A 15,677-nucleotide genomic window follows, 5' to 3' on the forward strand; every position below is an offset into this window, starting at 1 on the left:
CTCCTAGACTGAACCTCTGGGATTCCAGTTCTCCTGCTTCACACTGTGAGCTCTGATCAGCAAGTCCAACTGAGATAGGCCCCCAGTAGAGACTTGTCCACTCTTCAGGGACTAATGCACCTCAGCCAGTATTTTCAGTGACACTCGAACAGTGTTGTCAAAACAGTTGGGTTTATTAGTCAACTGGGCACAGTTTAGGAAGTCCTTAGGTTAGCATAGAGAAATGAAGGTTAAAGCATAGCGCACATCCATTCTGGTTAGCCCAGAGCCCAGTCCAGCTGCAGTGAACCCCATGTTCAGGATCTGTCCCTCTCTCAGTCTGATCTCCTTGGCCAGTTCCCAGGTGAGAGCCCTAACTCCTTCTAGCCATCAACTCTAATCCCCTACACCTCCCCAGTCCTTTGTTCTTCATCAGGGGTGTTTGATCAGCTTCCCTGTTGAGAGATGGGGAAATCCACCTCCCTCTGGGTTGTTGGTTGTTAGGTGTCAAAGTTCTGGGGACTAGATTTGCCATTGTATTCTCAGATTTTCCATTGATATGGGGTCTGCCTCAGACAGTGCTTTTAAATGACCCACTCAGGCTCAGACAGCTAGGAGAAATTCATACCTGTGACTCTTAGCCTACCCTGAGAGCAAACTGCCTCTCCCCCAGGTAGCCATGTGAAATATAGGGGAAACCGAGGCACACGGAGGCTCCATAAAAATATTACAGAAAATTCCCACTTTGTCACAAAAATGTTTGGGTTCTTTTTCTTTGCTTTCTGATTTCTGAGCCTTTACAGTGCTAGCAGGTCATGATTTTAAGCTTTTTTCCCCACAGCCAGGCAGGCTGGTTGCCAGGAACAAAAATCCCCAACTTCTGGATATGGGACACTTGATGGGAGGGGTCCGAGTTACTACAGAGAATTCCTTCCCAGGTGTCTGCCTGGTGGGTCTTGCCCACATGCTCAGGGTCTAACTGATCACCATATTTGGGGTCAAGAAGGAATTTTTCCCTAGGTCAGAATGGCAGAGACCCTGGGGCTTTTTGCCATCCTCTGAACCACAGAGGTCACTTGCAGGTTTAAACTAGTGGAAATGGTGGTATCTCTATAACTTGAAGTCTTTAAAACATGATTTGAGGACTTCAGTAACTCAGCCAGAGGTTAGGGATCTATTACAGGAGTGGGTGAGGTTCTATGGCCTGCGATGTACAGGAGGTCAGACTAGATGATCATGGTGTTCCCTTCTGACCTTAAAATCTAGGAAACTTACCTTTTTTTAAATAAATGGAAGCTGAGATTCATGGGTAACCACCAGATTCCAGAAGCTGGGGCTTTTAGAAAAACACCATGAGATGTGATTAAATTATAAGAGTTGGCAACTCTGTGTAACCATGCTGGATTATCATTTCAGCGCTGGCATGTCAACTGCCAGTGCTGTGCTGATGAAGATTTGCCAGGCAACTATTGCTGTGTTGAAGGGGGGCTTTGAGAGAATGTGGTTCCTGCACTATGGTGGGGCCATTGTGGCATACTGTGCCCATTGTCTGCTGCCCCACCAAGGTGCACATGGTTACATGACACGAAGGGATATTACTCGCTCTTGGTGGAACATGGAGGGATGTTCACAGACATCTACATGGGGTGCACCAGCAAAGTGCATGATGCCTAGGCGTTCCAGAGATCCAGAGTATTTGAATTCAGCCAAATTGAGATTCTGTTCACACCCAATAATATGGGTATCAACAGAGCGTCTGTGCCCACTGCTATTTTAAGAGACCCAGCCTACCGTCTACTTCCATGGGGTATGAAGGCATGCGCCCATTTGGGAGCACCTGGCATAAGAAGGTTAATTACACACTGAGCAGATGAAAGGTGGGGATGGAATTTGTTTTTGGCCTATCTTGGGCAAGCTGGGGCTGCCTGCCATTGCGTGTGCACTGCAGCGTGTATAATGCTATTCATGTTATGGGGTGAGGTGTGCACCGTATGGGCAGGAATAGGTTGACAATTGTGCTGCTTTCCAGGACCCGTAGAGGCAACCTGCCAGTACGTCTCTGGAACCTGGTGCTAGACCCAGGAGAGCAAAGGAAATAAGGGACACTTTGTGTTGCCACATCTTTGGTTTGGAGGGAGAGATGTAAAGTGATCACAGTATTAGTGCTCCGCTGGAATTTGTTGAAGATTAATTTTAAAAACAGGGGTGGCACCAGGAGTTAGCAGACTTGGTGCCAGTTGCATGACTTGTCAATCTGAGACTTTAGGAAATGTTTTATTTCTCAGTGACTGTTTCCCCTATTATTGTTTGGAGCACACGCTGCCAAAAACTCAAGTGCAAGAAGGCACAACAGGTGCAATTCTCAGGCAGTACTGGCCCCAAACCAAGCAACCCAAACCCAATAAAACTTGCAGCAAATTGCCGGTACGATTATGATGAGTCCTGCGCTTCCTCTTCTTGGCGAGGGGGGGGGGGTTCAGGGTGCAGTTTCCTGCCCCTGAACTAGGGTATCTACTGTTCCAGTAGTAACCCAGAGGAAGGGTAGTGGAGCGGGAGGGACCTGGGCCCACCCTCTACTCCGGATCCCAGCCCAGGGGCCCTAGGGATAGTGGTAAACCACTTGAACTAGTGCTTCCTTCCCCTGGGCTACTTCCTGCTCCTGCTCTTCAGCTTGTGAGGCTTCCTGCTCTCTCTCTCTCTCTCTCTCTCTCTCTCTCTCTCTCTCTCTCTCCCGCAAGCTGGGTGTCTCTTTACCTAGGGTCTTGGTCTTCTAGCCAGCCACAGCACTCCTCCAAACTCTCCTCTACTTCAACTCCTTCAAACTGCACTCTGCTCCAACTCCTTCCCCTGGCTGATTGAAGCAGGGGGGTTTTATCAGGTGACTAGCTTCAGGTGCTCTAATTGGCTTCAGGTGCTTTTAATCGATAGAAACCTTTCTTCCCTCTACAGGGAATAAGGCTTCTCCTCATCCTGGGACTTACATCTCTCTCCTATATCACTCTCCTGCTGCCTTCTGGCCACGCTGTATCACAAACTCAACACCTAAAGTGCAACAAGCAGAACATTGAAGAGCAACGTCCCATGGAATGGTATTGCACTTCCCCAATTACCCATGTTCCTTCTCCTTTGCTGGCATGTCATAAATTGCATTGGGTATGGCTAGCCATTTGCACTTCCAGCCAGGAAACGGAACAGAGACATGAGAAGAGAAGATCATGAGATGGTGAGGCCAGGGGTATTATGGATAGATACTGGAGAGCCAGCAGCTCTTGATTGTTGTGTCATGGCCCTAGCCTGTGGGCATGCTACAGAAAGGTCAAGTTAGCAGCTGTTGTCAAGTTAGCGACTTTTGAAGGAAGCTCACTCAAGGTCTGCCATCCACCTGGGCATGCTGGCTAACTCCAGTGGTTTGCACATGGTGGGGAGGAGGCTTGTGTGAGGACAGAGAACAAGTTACTGAGAACACTAGTGCTATATCCTGTGTTAACTCACTGGTGAAAACCAACCCTGAGCCTATGCCATCCAGCAGTGAGAGATCATTTCTGTGCACTCCATACTCTCAGCCCCGGGAAGACAATTCTCCTGTCTGACCAGCCTTCCAGCCACTGTTCCTTTTCTTAAAGTCTGGATTTGTTCATCCTTTGTGAATGACTCTAATTTTCCTTTTTTTTTCTCAAGAGCTTTCTGCCTGGTTCTGGAGCACATTGTGTCCCAGCGTTATCACCACTATCCATCCATCAGTCTGTCTCTCTCCTCTCCATCTGCCTACCTCTCTCTCGGTCGCTCTCTCACTCTACTGGATTGTCTCAGCAGAGTGCTGGCTGCGGGAACATCTTTCTCTGAACTGTGGCAATAGTGGCAGTTGTATCTGTGCCAATGGAGAATTCTCTGGCGGGGGGGGGTTTGATGGTATCTTAAGAACTGACATTCAGCTCTTGAGCTCAGTGCACCCTGGGTCATGTAGATTTGGGCACAAAGTCACGTGCATGCGCATCTGCCTGACTTGCCCCTGCCATCGGGCAGCCAGAGGAGCAAGGACTGAGAATTGTTCCTACAGCCACATTTCTGGTGCTGTGCCCCTTTCTGTGCGGGGAGTGGCAAGGGGAGGTTTCAATGGAGTCCGTGATAAATCTCAGTTGTGATAAATGGATGTTTGAGGAAAGGAAGAATTCAGTCCAAACTATCATGAGCCAGGATCCTGCTCAAACCTCAGAGCCAGGTTGGCAGGAGCAGGGTCACTTTGGAATAAGCACTGGAGTTCTGAAAGCCCCATTTGGACACCAACCTATGAGCCTTTTATTCATGGGCTGTATCTGTTTATTTGAGGCTGCTTGTGTTCTGTGTCGGATCAGGCAGTTGGCGCTGGGCACCAGCCTGGATTCTACACAGATGTCAGCTGAGGGATTTTCCATAGCACAGGCCTCCTCCCAACATCCCCCCAGAGACGCCTCATTGTTTAACAAAGGTTTCAAGCCATTACCTTTTGGAAGGTAAATATTTAATCATCTGGATTTCTCCAACCATCAGGGGGTCTTATTGGGGCACCATGTGTTACAGAGCACTGAGCAGAGTTGAAATAACCCCAGCCCTTTTGCACATCTGTATTCTAAACAGCTGAAAGACACTTCAGTCACCAGAGGTATTTTTGTTATGAGCCAACTGGCTGCAGAAACACCCCTGGACCCCAGCTAGCAAAGCCGGTGTCCAAGGGACCATTCCCCTGCTCCACCCCAGGTCAGGGGACGCTCTGCTGGAAATGGGAAACAGCCAGAACAGCACCATTTTGGCTGGCTGTAGAAATCAAAAGAGAATGAGGGCAGTGTCAGCACTGTGACTGTGCATTAGCTCAGCTTGAGGGAAGTCAGACCCCTCAGGCAGAGGTTGAACCTAGGACAGTCCAATACTTATTTACTCCACTTTATCGGAAGTGTGTATCGAACACTCTGGTACTGTGCCTCAGGTCATGGTGCTGGCCCCTCAGTCTGTCCATGTTGCATCCCTCCACTGGCTCCCCACCCCTTTCCTCATCAAATTCAGGTCTCTTGGCCTCCCTCCCAAGGCCTTTCACAATTTTGCCCCTCTCTACTCATCTTCTCCTATCTCTCATCATATCACCTGTCTGCTTATCCCACACACCCCCTTCTACAGCACTCTGACGCTCCCAGGGGACCCCGGGTTGTGAGGCACCTTGCAACCACCTGACCTTAGCATGAGGGAGCCTTGTCAATGCGGGCTGTGGATCAACTCCCTGACTCCTCTCTGTACATGTTAGCAACAGGCATATACCAATCCCCAAGTCCTCTGGGCGTCCCTCTGGAGTGCCTAGCCCCCATTCCATGGAACACTCACAGAGCGCTCAGACGCACTGCTCCCAAAGGAGAAGTACACACAAGCGTACTGGTTTAACTCAGGATCACCACTCTGCTAAACACACACAGCACTTAGATATATTTATAGTGAAAACAAGAATTACTTTATTGTCAAAGAACAGAGATTCAAGTGTTAGTAGGTAAGACTATTGGAAACAAACGACTACTTATGAAACAAAAGCACAACAGTCTTGCTAGAGCTTAAAGTTAACTCACAGGGCATTCCCATCTCCTACAGGATAGCTACCCCAAGTCCTTTTCCCAGCATTTTCAACCAGGATGGCTGAAATCCTCCTGCCATAAGATCAAGCCTGCTGGTGGCTTGTCAAACATCGTGCAATTATTATGATGATTAGTGTGACACAGGCTTTCAAGGGACACATGCCCCCTGTTGGTGAACTCAGGGCATCTTTGTGCTCCTGTGTGCTCCTGTGTCTTCTGCCAGCGGGCGTCAGGAGGTCCTTCGGTCACAAACGCCCACTCTGAATCGATGTCCTCCCTGAACGAATAGGCAAAGCCCCTCCTGTCTCCTCCCTCCACCCCTCCTGCAGCCCCATTGCCACTGTGATGCAGTAGAATCATAGAATCATAGAATATCAGGGTTGGAAGGGACCCCAGAAGGTCATCTAGTCCAACCCCCTGCTCAAAGCAGGACCAATTCCCAGTTAAATCATCCCAGCCAGGGCTTTGTCAAGCCTGACCTTAAAAACCTCTAAGGAAGGAGATTCTACCACCTCCCTAGGTAACGCATTCCAGTGTTTCACCACCCTCTTAGTGAAAAAGTTTTTCCTAATATCCAATCTAAACCTCCCCCACTGCAACTTGAGACCATTACTCCTCGTTCTGTCATCTGCTACCATTGAGAACAGTCTAGAGCCATCCTCTTTGGAACCCCCTTTCAGGTAGTTGAAAGCAGCTATCAAATCCCCCCTCATTCTTCTCTTCTGCAGGCTAAACAATCCCAGCTCCCTCAGCCTCTCCTCATAACTCATGTGTTCCAGTCCCCTAATCATTTTTGTTGCCCTTCGCTGGACTCTCTCCAATTTATCCACATCCTTCTTGAAGTGTGGGGCCCAAAACTGGACACAGTACTCCAGATGAGGCCTCACCAATGTCGAATAGAGGGGAACGATCACATCCCTCGATCTGCTCGCTATGCCCCTACTTATACAGTAGATGCAGTAGATCTGAGAGCCACGGAACCGCACCACTGCTCCTCTCACCTGCCTGCCTGTTGCTAGCTAATGCTTTTGCCACACCTTGGCATGATGAGAAGACGCCATAGCTCCCTGTGTGCACAGCACCTAGCACAATGGGGGCCCTTGGGTGCGAGTGCTAGGATTATAATTATGGAAACACTGGCTGCAGTTCCACAGTTGAGAGTGAGTTGAGTTTTGCACTGAAAGCAGGAATTCAGACTGTTTGTTCCGTATCCGTCACAGAATTACAGCATTTACTCTTTAGTCATGGAATGAATTATCTGAGAATTCACCAGTAAATCTGTTTATTGTTAGTCAAAATTAATTTTACAATGGGTCTTTTAAGGAATTTAGCACCCAATGTCAGATTGTTTTTTGTACTGTATGATCTCAGTCTATTGACACAAAACTTGGCAAAGAGGTGAACCTCAAGCAGATCTGATATAATGGCTAGTTTTGGAAAACAGATTTTTAGGGTTAATGGTAATTTTTTCCATTATTTTTAACATCTGAAACCAGATGTTGAGGGATAATGTTCTTCAGAGAAACTCATGAAGACTTGCCCTCTTTCAAAATAGCCACCGTCTCCCTTTGTTTTCACTGGGACTGAGGCCTTATGCTGCTGTCAGTTAAGATGGCCTTCTCAAAATGGACACCATCTTCCATTGTCCTCAGAGGGATGGAGGCCACAGACTGCCCAAAGCAAAATGGCCACCATCTCCATTCACCTGCTCTCCATCTCCTGACAACACAGGTGGCCACCACAATCCCTAAGGGTGTAACGCTGACAGACCCCAGTCGGCGGCTGGCAGGATCGAACCTGGGACCTCTGGAGCTTAGTGCATAAGCCTCTTCCGCATGAGCTAAAAGCCAATTGGCTGTAGAGCAAACTCATTAATCTCTCTCTCTGTAAGTAGTCTTGGTGCCACTAGATGGGACAGAACATCACACCAAGGAGGTATGTGGGTTACAAGGGCAGCTTTGCTTCACCTCCATTGGTAGTCATGGGAGGCAATAGCCATCTGTTGTGAGAACATGTAGGAAAAGGAGCTGCTGCCCTAAAACTCTGCTGAGGCTCATCAAACATTTTGGTGAACTTTCCCAAGTTTGGGGCTCATAATGAAACTTGGAATTGAGCACATTTGCCTTGATTTTTCAGCTTAGTGTTTCTTGGCCCTGAAACCTACTGAGCAGCACATAGTGCAAAGTGATTTTGTGCAAACAGTCCCATAGAATAACTGTGGGATTCAGGCCCGTAACAGGTTTGCTCCTGTGTTGTTTCAGAGTAACAGCCGTGTTAGTCTGTATTCGCAAAAAGAAAAGGAGTACTTGTGGCACCTTAGAGACTAACCAATTTATTTGAGCATAAGCTTTCGTGAGCTGTAGTGAAGCTGTAGTGTAGCTCACGAAAGCTTATGCTCAAATAAATTGGTTAGTCTCTAAGGTGCCACAAGTACTCCTTTTCTTTTTGCTCCTGTGTTGGTTTCCCATCTGCTTTGGAAGTGTTTTGACTGCCTTTCCCAACAATCTCCTGGAGCAATGGATCCTTGTACAGAGGTTGGAGTGGTGGGTGGCTCGCCCCTCTAGGCCTGGAAAGAATGTGCAGCTCTGTGGGAAACAGCATGTAACCTCCAGACAAAATAGTGCCATTCCACTCAGCTCTATCTCAGAGCAGAGCTTTGTGCCTCTTGCAGGAGGCACCAGGGAGTTCAACAAACAGAGCCATCCAAACTGGACAGTATCTGGAAAGAAAACAGAGAGATAATAGCCGTTCCAGTGCATTCCGCTGCGTACTGGAGGGTATTGGAGCAGCAGAGTTCACTTGTTATTGTAGGTAAAGAAACTAGCAACCATAGAGTTGTTTTCTCCCTTGCCAAACAGGGCTCCATCAATGACAAAAAGTTACTCTTTGAAACATGTGTAGCAGGGAGTGACCGGCCTCCTCCCAACAACCAGTTGCAGTGTAAATTATAACTGGATTCCTCTGTACATCTGCCCACTGGAATCCAGAGCTCCTCTTACTGTCTAGTGCACTGTAAACATCAGCTAAAAACACAAAAATCCATGTTTAGCAAGACTGTTTTATCAGCAACATTCTTGTGAGCAGAAGTCCAGGAATACAAACACGCCACAACAAACATGTGAAGAATTTGATAAGGCTGAATTGCATCTGTGTACATCTCTTTCCTGGCTTTTCTCCATGGGTATTTAAAGTTTTATGGCTGGTCAGGATTGCTTAATAGCCACTCCACATGCAATGGCACTAAACGTGTTTACATCCACTTGAACCTTGGATAAACAAACAGGAAAGCATCGGAGGCTTTAAAGAAACTCCACGTCAAAGCTATGTTTGTTTCCCTCTTGATGCGCTCAGGAGGCGCAATAGGAAAAGAAACTGAGGAGCTAAAAGGAGAGTAATGTTAGAAATACAGCTATGCAGACAATTCACAAGGCTTGGCTCTCCTCTCAGTGACATGGGTGTAAGGCAGGAGAAGCACCACTGAAATCCACCAAGCTACCAGTGTTAAACCAGAGTGAGCCAGAGGAGAACCAGCCCCAGAATGTCTGTAATTTACCAAAACGCTTCTCACTCTGGCATGAGGTGCGAGATGGGTTAAGGTCCTGTGCATGATCCCACATGCTGGAGCATTGAGAAATGCAATGGTCAATTTGAGTACATGCAGGACAATTGTCTTTGAAACCAAGGAACGTTACCAGGGTATCTAGGAATGCGCTAATTGCTATACTGAATGAAGGGGGAATATGAATATGTCCTCCCTTAGCACCAGAGCCAGTGTAACTAAGGTAGGTCTTCACTGGAGGTGGAAGGTGTAATTTCCAGCTCAGGTAGACATGCCCACACTAGCTCTGACTGAGCAGGCACGAGCAGCTAGCCACCCCAAGTACATACCCAGGATGTCGGATGGGATCATACTTGGGAATCTTGGCAGTGTGGTTTTTCCCTCTGATTCCGGGCAGGTGCAGCTCACCCTCTTCTCCTTCTGACCCTGGGAAGCTACCCACTGAGGCCGGGGTGGCCAACCTGAGCCTGAGAAGGAGCCAGAATTTACCAATGTACATTGCCAAAGAGCCACAGTAATATTTCGGGACGGGAAGAAAATTTGAAATCTCCAGAACTCTCAGAAGATGGGAAAACCATTTCCTGCCCAGCACAAGCAAACCGTTAGCACCCTGTAGAGCCAGGGATGAAATGTACACGGGCTGAGAGGGCTCTGGAAATCTTACTTCAGTTTAATTACCTGAGTGATTTCACAACAGCTCTTGTCCAAATCCTGCGAGCCACCAATCATCCCGAGCCTCTGCCTTCCCCCAACATCTCACTGTGAACAACCAAGCCTTTGAAATGGAGACAACGTGGGCTTTCTAAAATACTTTATGTTCAAAACCAGTTTAGCTGAGTGATTTGTAACCCTTACTTGTAGAAAATCTTGCATCTGGTCTGGGAATCTGTCAGGGCAAGTCTGAAGCTGTCATGAACACAAAGCTGTGAGATAGGATCTGAACATTTGAGCTGGTCGATGCCGAGCACAAGTATTAACCAGTAACACTGAGCCCTGCAGTTCTAGCATGGAACCGTGATCGAATCAGCCACAGGACGGCATGTCCCTGACATTGCTAACTTAAATACAACTTCCAGGGCTCCACAAGGGAGCCAGCGTGTGGCTGTCCAAGGGGATCAAGTTACTGTCTGCCACAGCCACAGGGGACACCTGGCTTTTGTTCTCTGCAACCTCTCTGTCCAAGCTGGCCTGCGAGCCTTGGAGCTGCTTTGCATTGCCATTGAGGAGAAACAAATTCCATGTCCCTTGGCTGGCCTGTCACTGCCCAACTGGCCTGGAGGCTGGAATAGCACTCAGCGTGGCCACAAGGAGGAGGCAGGGCTGGTGCCTTGTGCCTGGGCTATCAGCAGGGGTGTCAGTTCAGCAATATTCGGGGGAGGCAAAGTGGTGTCAGCGTGAAGAACATTATGTTCTGGCTTGCAAATCCGGGGTGGGGGGAGGGGGGAGTGCATACAGGCCTATGAAAAGTCTGTGAGGGCTCATGCCCCGAAGCACACGACCCTCTGTCAGCCTTCTGGTTAGAGCCCTGCAACGTCATGTCCGGATCCTGGCCCCCCGGAGCTGCAAATGCTGGTATGCTTGGCTCCCGCCGCACCCCAGGGTCCCATCTTGCCTGTGTCAGCAGGGCACCCTGAGGGCTGCCTAATACAACCTGCTTGCAGCTCCTCCAGAAAGGGGCCGGGGCTGTGGGGGGAGATCCATGGGAGGAAGTTGCCTTGAGGATGCTTTTCAGGGTCCCACTGGGATAGGACAAGCCCTGAGGCATCCAAACTGCATGCCAATTGGCCAGCAAGCAACGAGCCTGCTCCTTGCCTCTGGATCAACAGGCACAGCCCAGGGTGCCATCTCCCGGGCTCCTCAGCCACCAAGGCCCTGCCTGGGACATGGTGCTTGCTGACCAGTAGAATTGCCAGGTCTCCTGTTTTTGACCAGAACACCCAGTCGAAAAGGGATCCTGGTGGCTCTGGTCAGCACTGCTGACCGGGTGGCCATCAAAAGCTTGGTCAGCGGTGCAGTGGGGCTAAGGCAGGCTCCCTGCCTGCCCTGGCTCCGTGCGGCCCCGGAAGTGCTTGGCATCTCCCTGCAGCACTTAGGCAGAGGGGCAATCAGGGAAGCTCTGTGTGCTGCCCCCGCCTCCAGCGCTGGCTCTGCAGCTCCCATTGGCCGGCTGCTCATCCTGCTGCTGCTTAGGGCACTGTCCCCGCAAGATGTGGCTCCCGTGGCCAAACCTGAGTGGTGCTGCAACCACACATGCTGGGTCATGATGGAGGAGAGACCAGGGCAAATCTGAGTGAGTGGTGTTGCAACCCGCGTCTAGGTGAGGAGTGCCACAAGCAGCAGCAGGATGAGCAGCCGGATCTGCAGTATGGCCAGCCTAGCTACGGGGAGTGCACTGTATGGCTGTTTGTAGGGTCCTGCCCACCTCCCCCATGCATTTGGGTCCCAGGCACGTACCTAGTTTGCTCTGCATTAATCCAGACCTGGCTGGGGGGAGCGACTCCATGAGGCTGGGCTGATATGGGCACATTAGAGGCCAGCGTTTGCAAGTGGCACCATCTCTTCTTGTCCCAGCTTCATAAACAAGGAACAGAAAGAGCACCTGAAAGATGCTCCAATTGGGCCAGGGAGCATGCAGCAAGGACTCCATAGAGCCAAACAATCACCAGGCCAAGGGCAGCCCTGCTAGTCTGGCTGGACACTTCACCAGCCAGATCACCCCACCCAGCCAGCCCTCCACCCTGGCAATGGTCAGGAGAAGAACCTTATTCCAGCTCTCCTCCCCATAACAGGAGCAGCCAGCGGAGAGCAGAGGAGCTGCAATGGCAGCCTGGATCCTTTGCACTGCACCCCCATAAGCCTTTGTCACAACACCACAACTCCCTCGCACAGCTGCCCCTAGATGGATACCAACACCTGCCCCTCCTCCCACCTGCCTGACCCATCCCAGACCAGCACCACCACGAGGGGAGAACCCGGCCCTCCCACATTTCCCCTGTCTGAGGGGAGAGCTCAGGAACCCAGCTTCAGACCCTCTGGACAGGGGACGAGGCTGTGATGCTAGACTGTGCAGGAATTCTTTGACTAAACATTTTTTCATCAGCAAATGCCAATTCATTGAAACTTTTTACCTATGGGGGTTGCTGAAAAGTCTGCAGGTCTCGGGTGGAATTTCTGGTTCAAACCAGAGAGGGACACATGGCAGCCCCAGCTCCAAGCCCTGCTCTGCTGATTCAGAGACCGTCTCTTACGTCCCAGGCGAGTGCCCTCATCACCAGCCAATAGAGTCAGTCTCCTTCTCACTGGCCCAATGGCTAGTTACCTATTCATACACAATGGAAACACTCCAATGGGAGCACTGACCTGCAGCTGACCCACCGCGCTGGTGGTTAGAGCACTCAGCTGGGACGGGAGAGCCCCTGGTTCAAGTCCCTGGTCCACAGTTCCTCTCCTGTGAAAATCAGGCACGACTCCCCTCACGTCACTGGAGTTATCACATCATAGAAGTGCTGCAAGATAGAGGGGAGCCAGGCCCAGGTCCCTGGGTGGGACTGCACAGGCATTGCGCTAACCAGGCAGTTAAACATGCTTTGCCTGAGCTTTGCAGGGGAGGGGGGTTTGAAAGTGAGCTTCAAAGGTGGGAGGTGGTTTGCCTGTTATTCGGGTACCTCCTTGCTCCCTGGTTTTGGGTAGAAAGAATGAAACTGTTGGACTCAAACCTTTTCTCCCCAGAGTCCATTGTCTCACCGGGAAGTGCCCATGTAAAGCTACCATCAGAGGGAGACTATATGGATTTACTGTTTATAGGCAGAGAGAGACAGGACATGACCTATATTGTGTATAGTCTCGCAATTTATGTGCTGGCAGCAGTGGTTGATGGGAGATGTGTTCTGAGGCTCAAAAGCATGCTTAAGCTTTGTAAATACAATTGGTTCAAGCTGAAGTGAGTGAACAAAGTGGAATGTTTTGAGGCCAAATCTGACTTTAGAAAAAACACCATTGAGCCAGTGCTACTTGACTGCCTTGTGAAAGCATGAGTCTCTGAGGTCAAGACATAACCTCCTGGCTCAGAAATCAAGGACCCCAGTACACTCACGGAAAATTAAAATGTTGCATCTGCTCTGAGTGCAAAAAAACTGTACACAGAGTAAGTGAGAAGCCTTCCTGAGAAGCACTGTCCTATGCCGGTGGTCTCCAAGCTGCAGCACTGGATTTCTGGCTCACTCGCTCTATTCTTCAAAAACATTAATAATCATAATCCATATAAAACTGTCATATTGGTTCAACATGGACGTCACCAAAGCCCTGACTAATTTATCAAAGATTTAGTGTTCAGCTGAACCAAGTCTCATTTTTGTAAGCAGATGCAGTTTGCTGGAATGTCTTCTCATCACCCACAAGTCTTCACTGCAAAGATACATCATATCAGCAACGTCTAAACCTTAAAAAATGTACATTCAAAATAGTAAAGTAAACAGTTAGTGCTAGTTCTGTGCCACTTATCAATTAAATAAATTGAGCTTTGGAACCACTTGTGTGTGTGTTGAAGCAGGCCTCCGTAAATGCGGCTGTGGATGGATGGCTGCATTCAACAATACACGGCAGTTTAGCTGCAGAATGCACCTTTCATGATCTCACAGTGCACAGAGCTAATAAATGATCTTTCAGTTCATTGGCAGTTCTGAAAATATAAAAGAAAAGTAGGTTTGAATCCATGCTATGGAGAAGGGACTTGAGCCCCGATCTCCCTGCCCCCAGGGGAGTCTAACCATGCGACTATAGGCTTTTATAGGGCAGGGTTTCCTCTGTCTCTTCTGTTGAAGCTATTCCACTTCTCCAGCAAAAGCAAGTGAGAATAACTCTCTAGGCCAGGGGTTGGGACATTCACCTGGGAGGGGGAATAGCTGGCTTTCAGTCTCTGCTTCAGTGACTCTGTAATTACTTATACAAAGCGGAACAGCTTCAATAGGAGAGGCTGAGAGACCCACTCCAGAGTGCCTTATAGAGTGGCCACTCAGGCATCCCCAGAATACTGGACATTTTGATACTTTGCCAACCCATGTGACCCTGCTCCTGGGACCTCACAAGACTGTCCAGCCCAAAACCAGACAAATGGCCTGCCTAGTGGCTCAGGCCCTGATGGTTCAGGCACTCATCTGGGATGTAGGATTTGAAACTAGGTCTCCCCCATCCCAGGTGAACATCCTAACTACTGGCAATTACTAAGAGTTACAAAGGGGGCACCACCGTTTTCTCCTCTGTGAATGATGCCTACCGCCCCTCGTGAATCTAGCCCCAAAATTGCACTGTTTCGTTTTGATAATGCCCAAACTGGTCAGTTTGACACTTCAGCATGTTTTCTTTTTTCGTTTTGGCCAAAGCTATTCACGGAATGCGAAGTGAATTAGCAAAATGTTTCAGTCCACCTCAGTCTGCATTTTTTCTGCAAAAAAGTTTTGTCTGAAAAGCTTCCCCTGTCTCTAATCACAACACAGGCATGTTGCACAGAGGAGTTGGGTGGGGGCAGCGGCCAAGGAGAAGCCCAGAGAGCTGGTGAATGAGCACCACTGGCTACAGCTGGTCACTTCTGCGCAGCACAGACACAGTGAGCTTTGTTCCATGTGTTAGGAAGAGTGGGGAGCCAAGGAAGTGCAAGGAGGCAGGAGGGAGGGGTTGTAGATGGCTGGAGTGGTGGTTCACTCTCCCTCTGGCAGCAATGAGGAAAGGGTGGGGAATGGTGAGGAGGCTGGCCTGGCGGAGTGGAAGGCGGGGTGGAGGCTGGCCTGGTGGAGTGGAAGAGGGGGTGGAGGCTGGCCTGGCGGAGTGGAAGAGGGGGTGAAGAGGAGATGGCAGAGGTAGTAGAAGGTGGGCCTCACCCTGGATCCCCCTCCTGCACCCCACACCCCTCATCCCTGATCCCACCCCGGAGCCCACACACGCAGTCGGCACCCTCACCCCCTTCTGCCCCCCAACCCCCTGCCCCAGCCTGGTGAAAATGAGCGAGTGAATGAGGGTGGGGGAGAGTGAGTGACAGAGGGAGGAGCCTCGGAGATTAGGCGGGGAAGGGGGTGGGGCAAGGGTTTCAGTTTTGTGCAATTAGATGTGATGTACCAAGGAGATGGTAGCCATGTCACTGTCTGCCCGTGATGTAGGGTTGCCAACTGCCAATTGAACAAACCCAAACACCCTAGCCCCACCCCCTGCCTGTCCCTTCTCCAAGGCCCTGCTCCCCGCTCACTCCATCCTCCCTCCTTCCGTCACTTGCTCTCCCCCACCCTCACTCACTTTCACCAGGCTGGAGCAGGGGGTTGGGGTGAAGGAGGGGCTGCGGGGTGTGTTCTCTGGGAGGGAGTTTGGGTGCGTGAAGGGGGGTGGGGTGCAGGCTCTGGGAGGGAGTTTGGGTGCAGGAGAGAGTACGGGATGTGGGCTCTGGCAGGGAGTTTGGGTGCATGAGTGGGTACAGGTGTGGGCTGTGGGAGGGAGTTTGGGTCTGGGAGTGGGTACGGGGTGTGGGCTCTGGGAGGGAGTTTGGGTGCAGGAGTGGGTGTGGG

This window comes from Lepidochelys olivacea (assembly GCF_965140295.1).
Source record: "Lepidochelys olivacea isolate rLepOli2 genome assembly, chromosome: 14".
NCBI lineage: Eukaryota > Metazoa > Chordata > Testudines > Cheloniidae > Lepidochelys > Lepidochelys olivacea.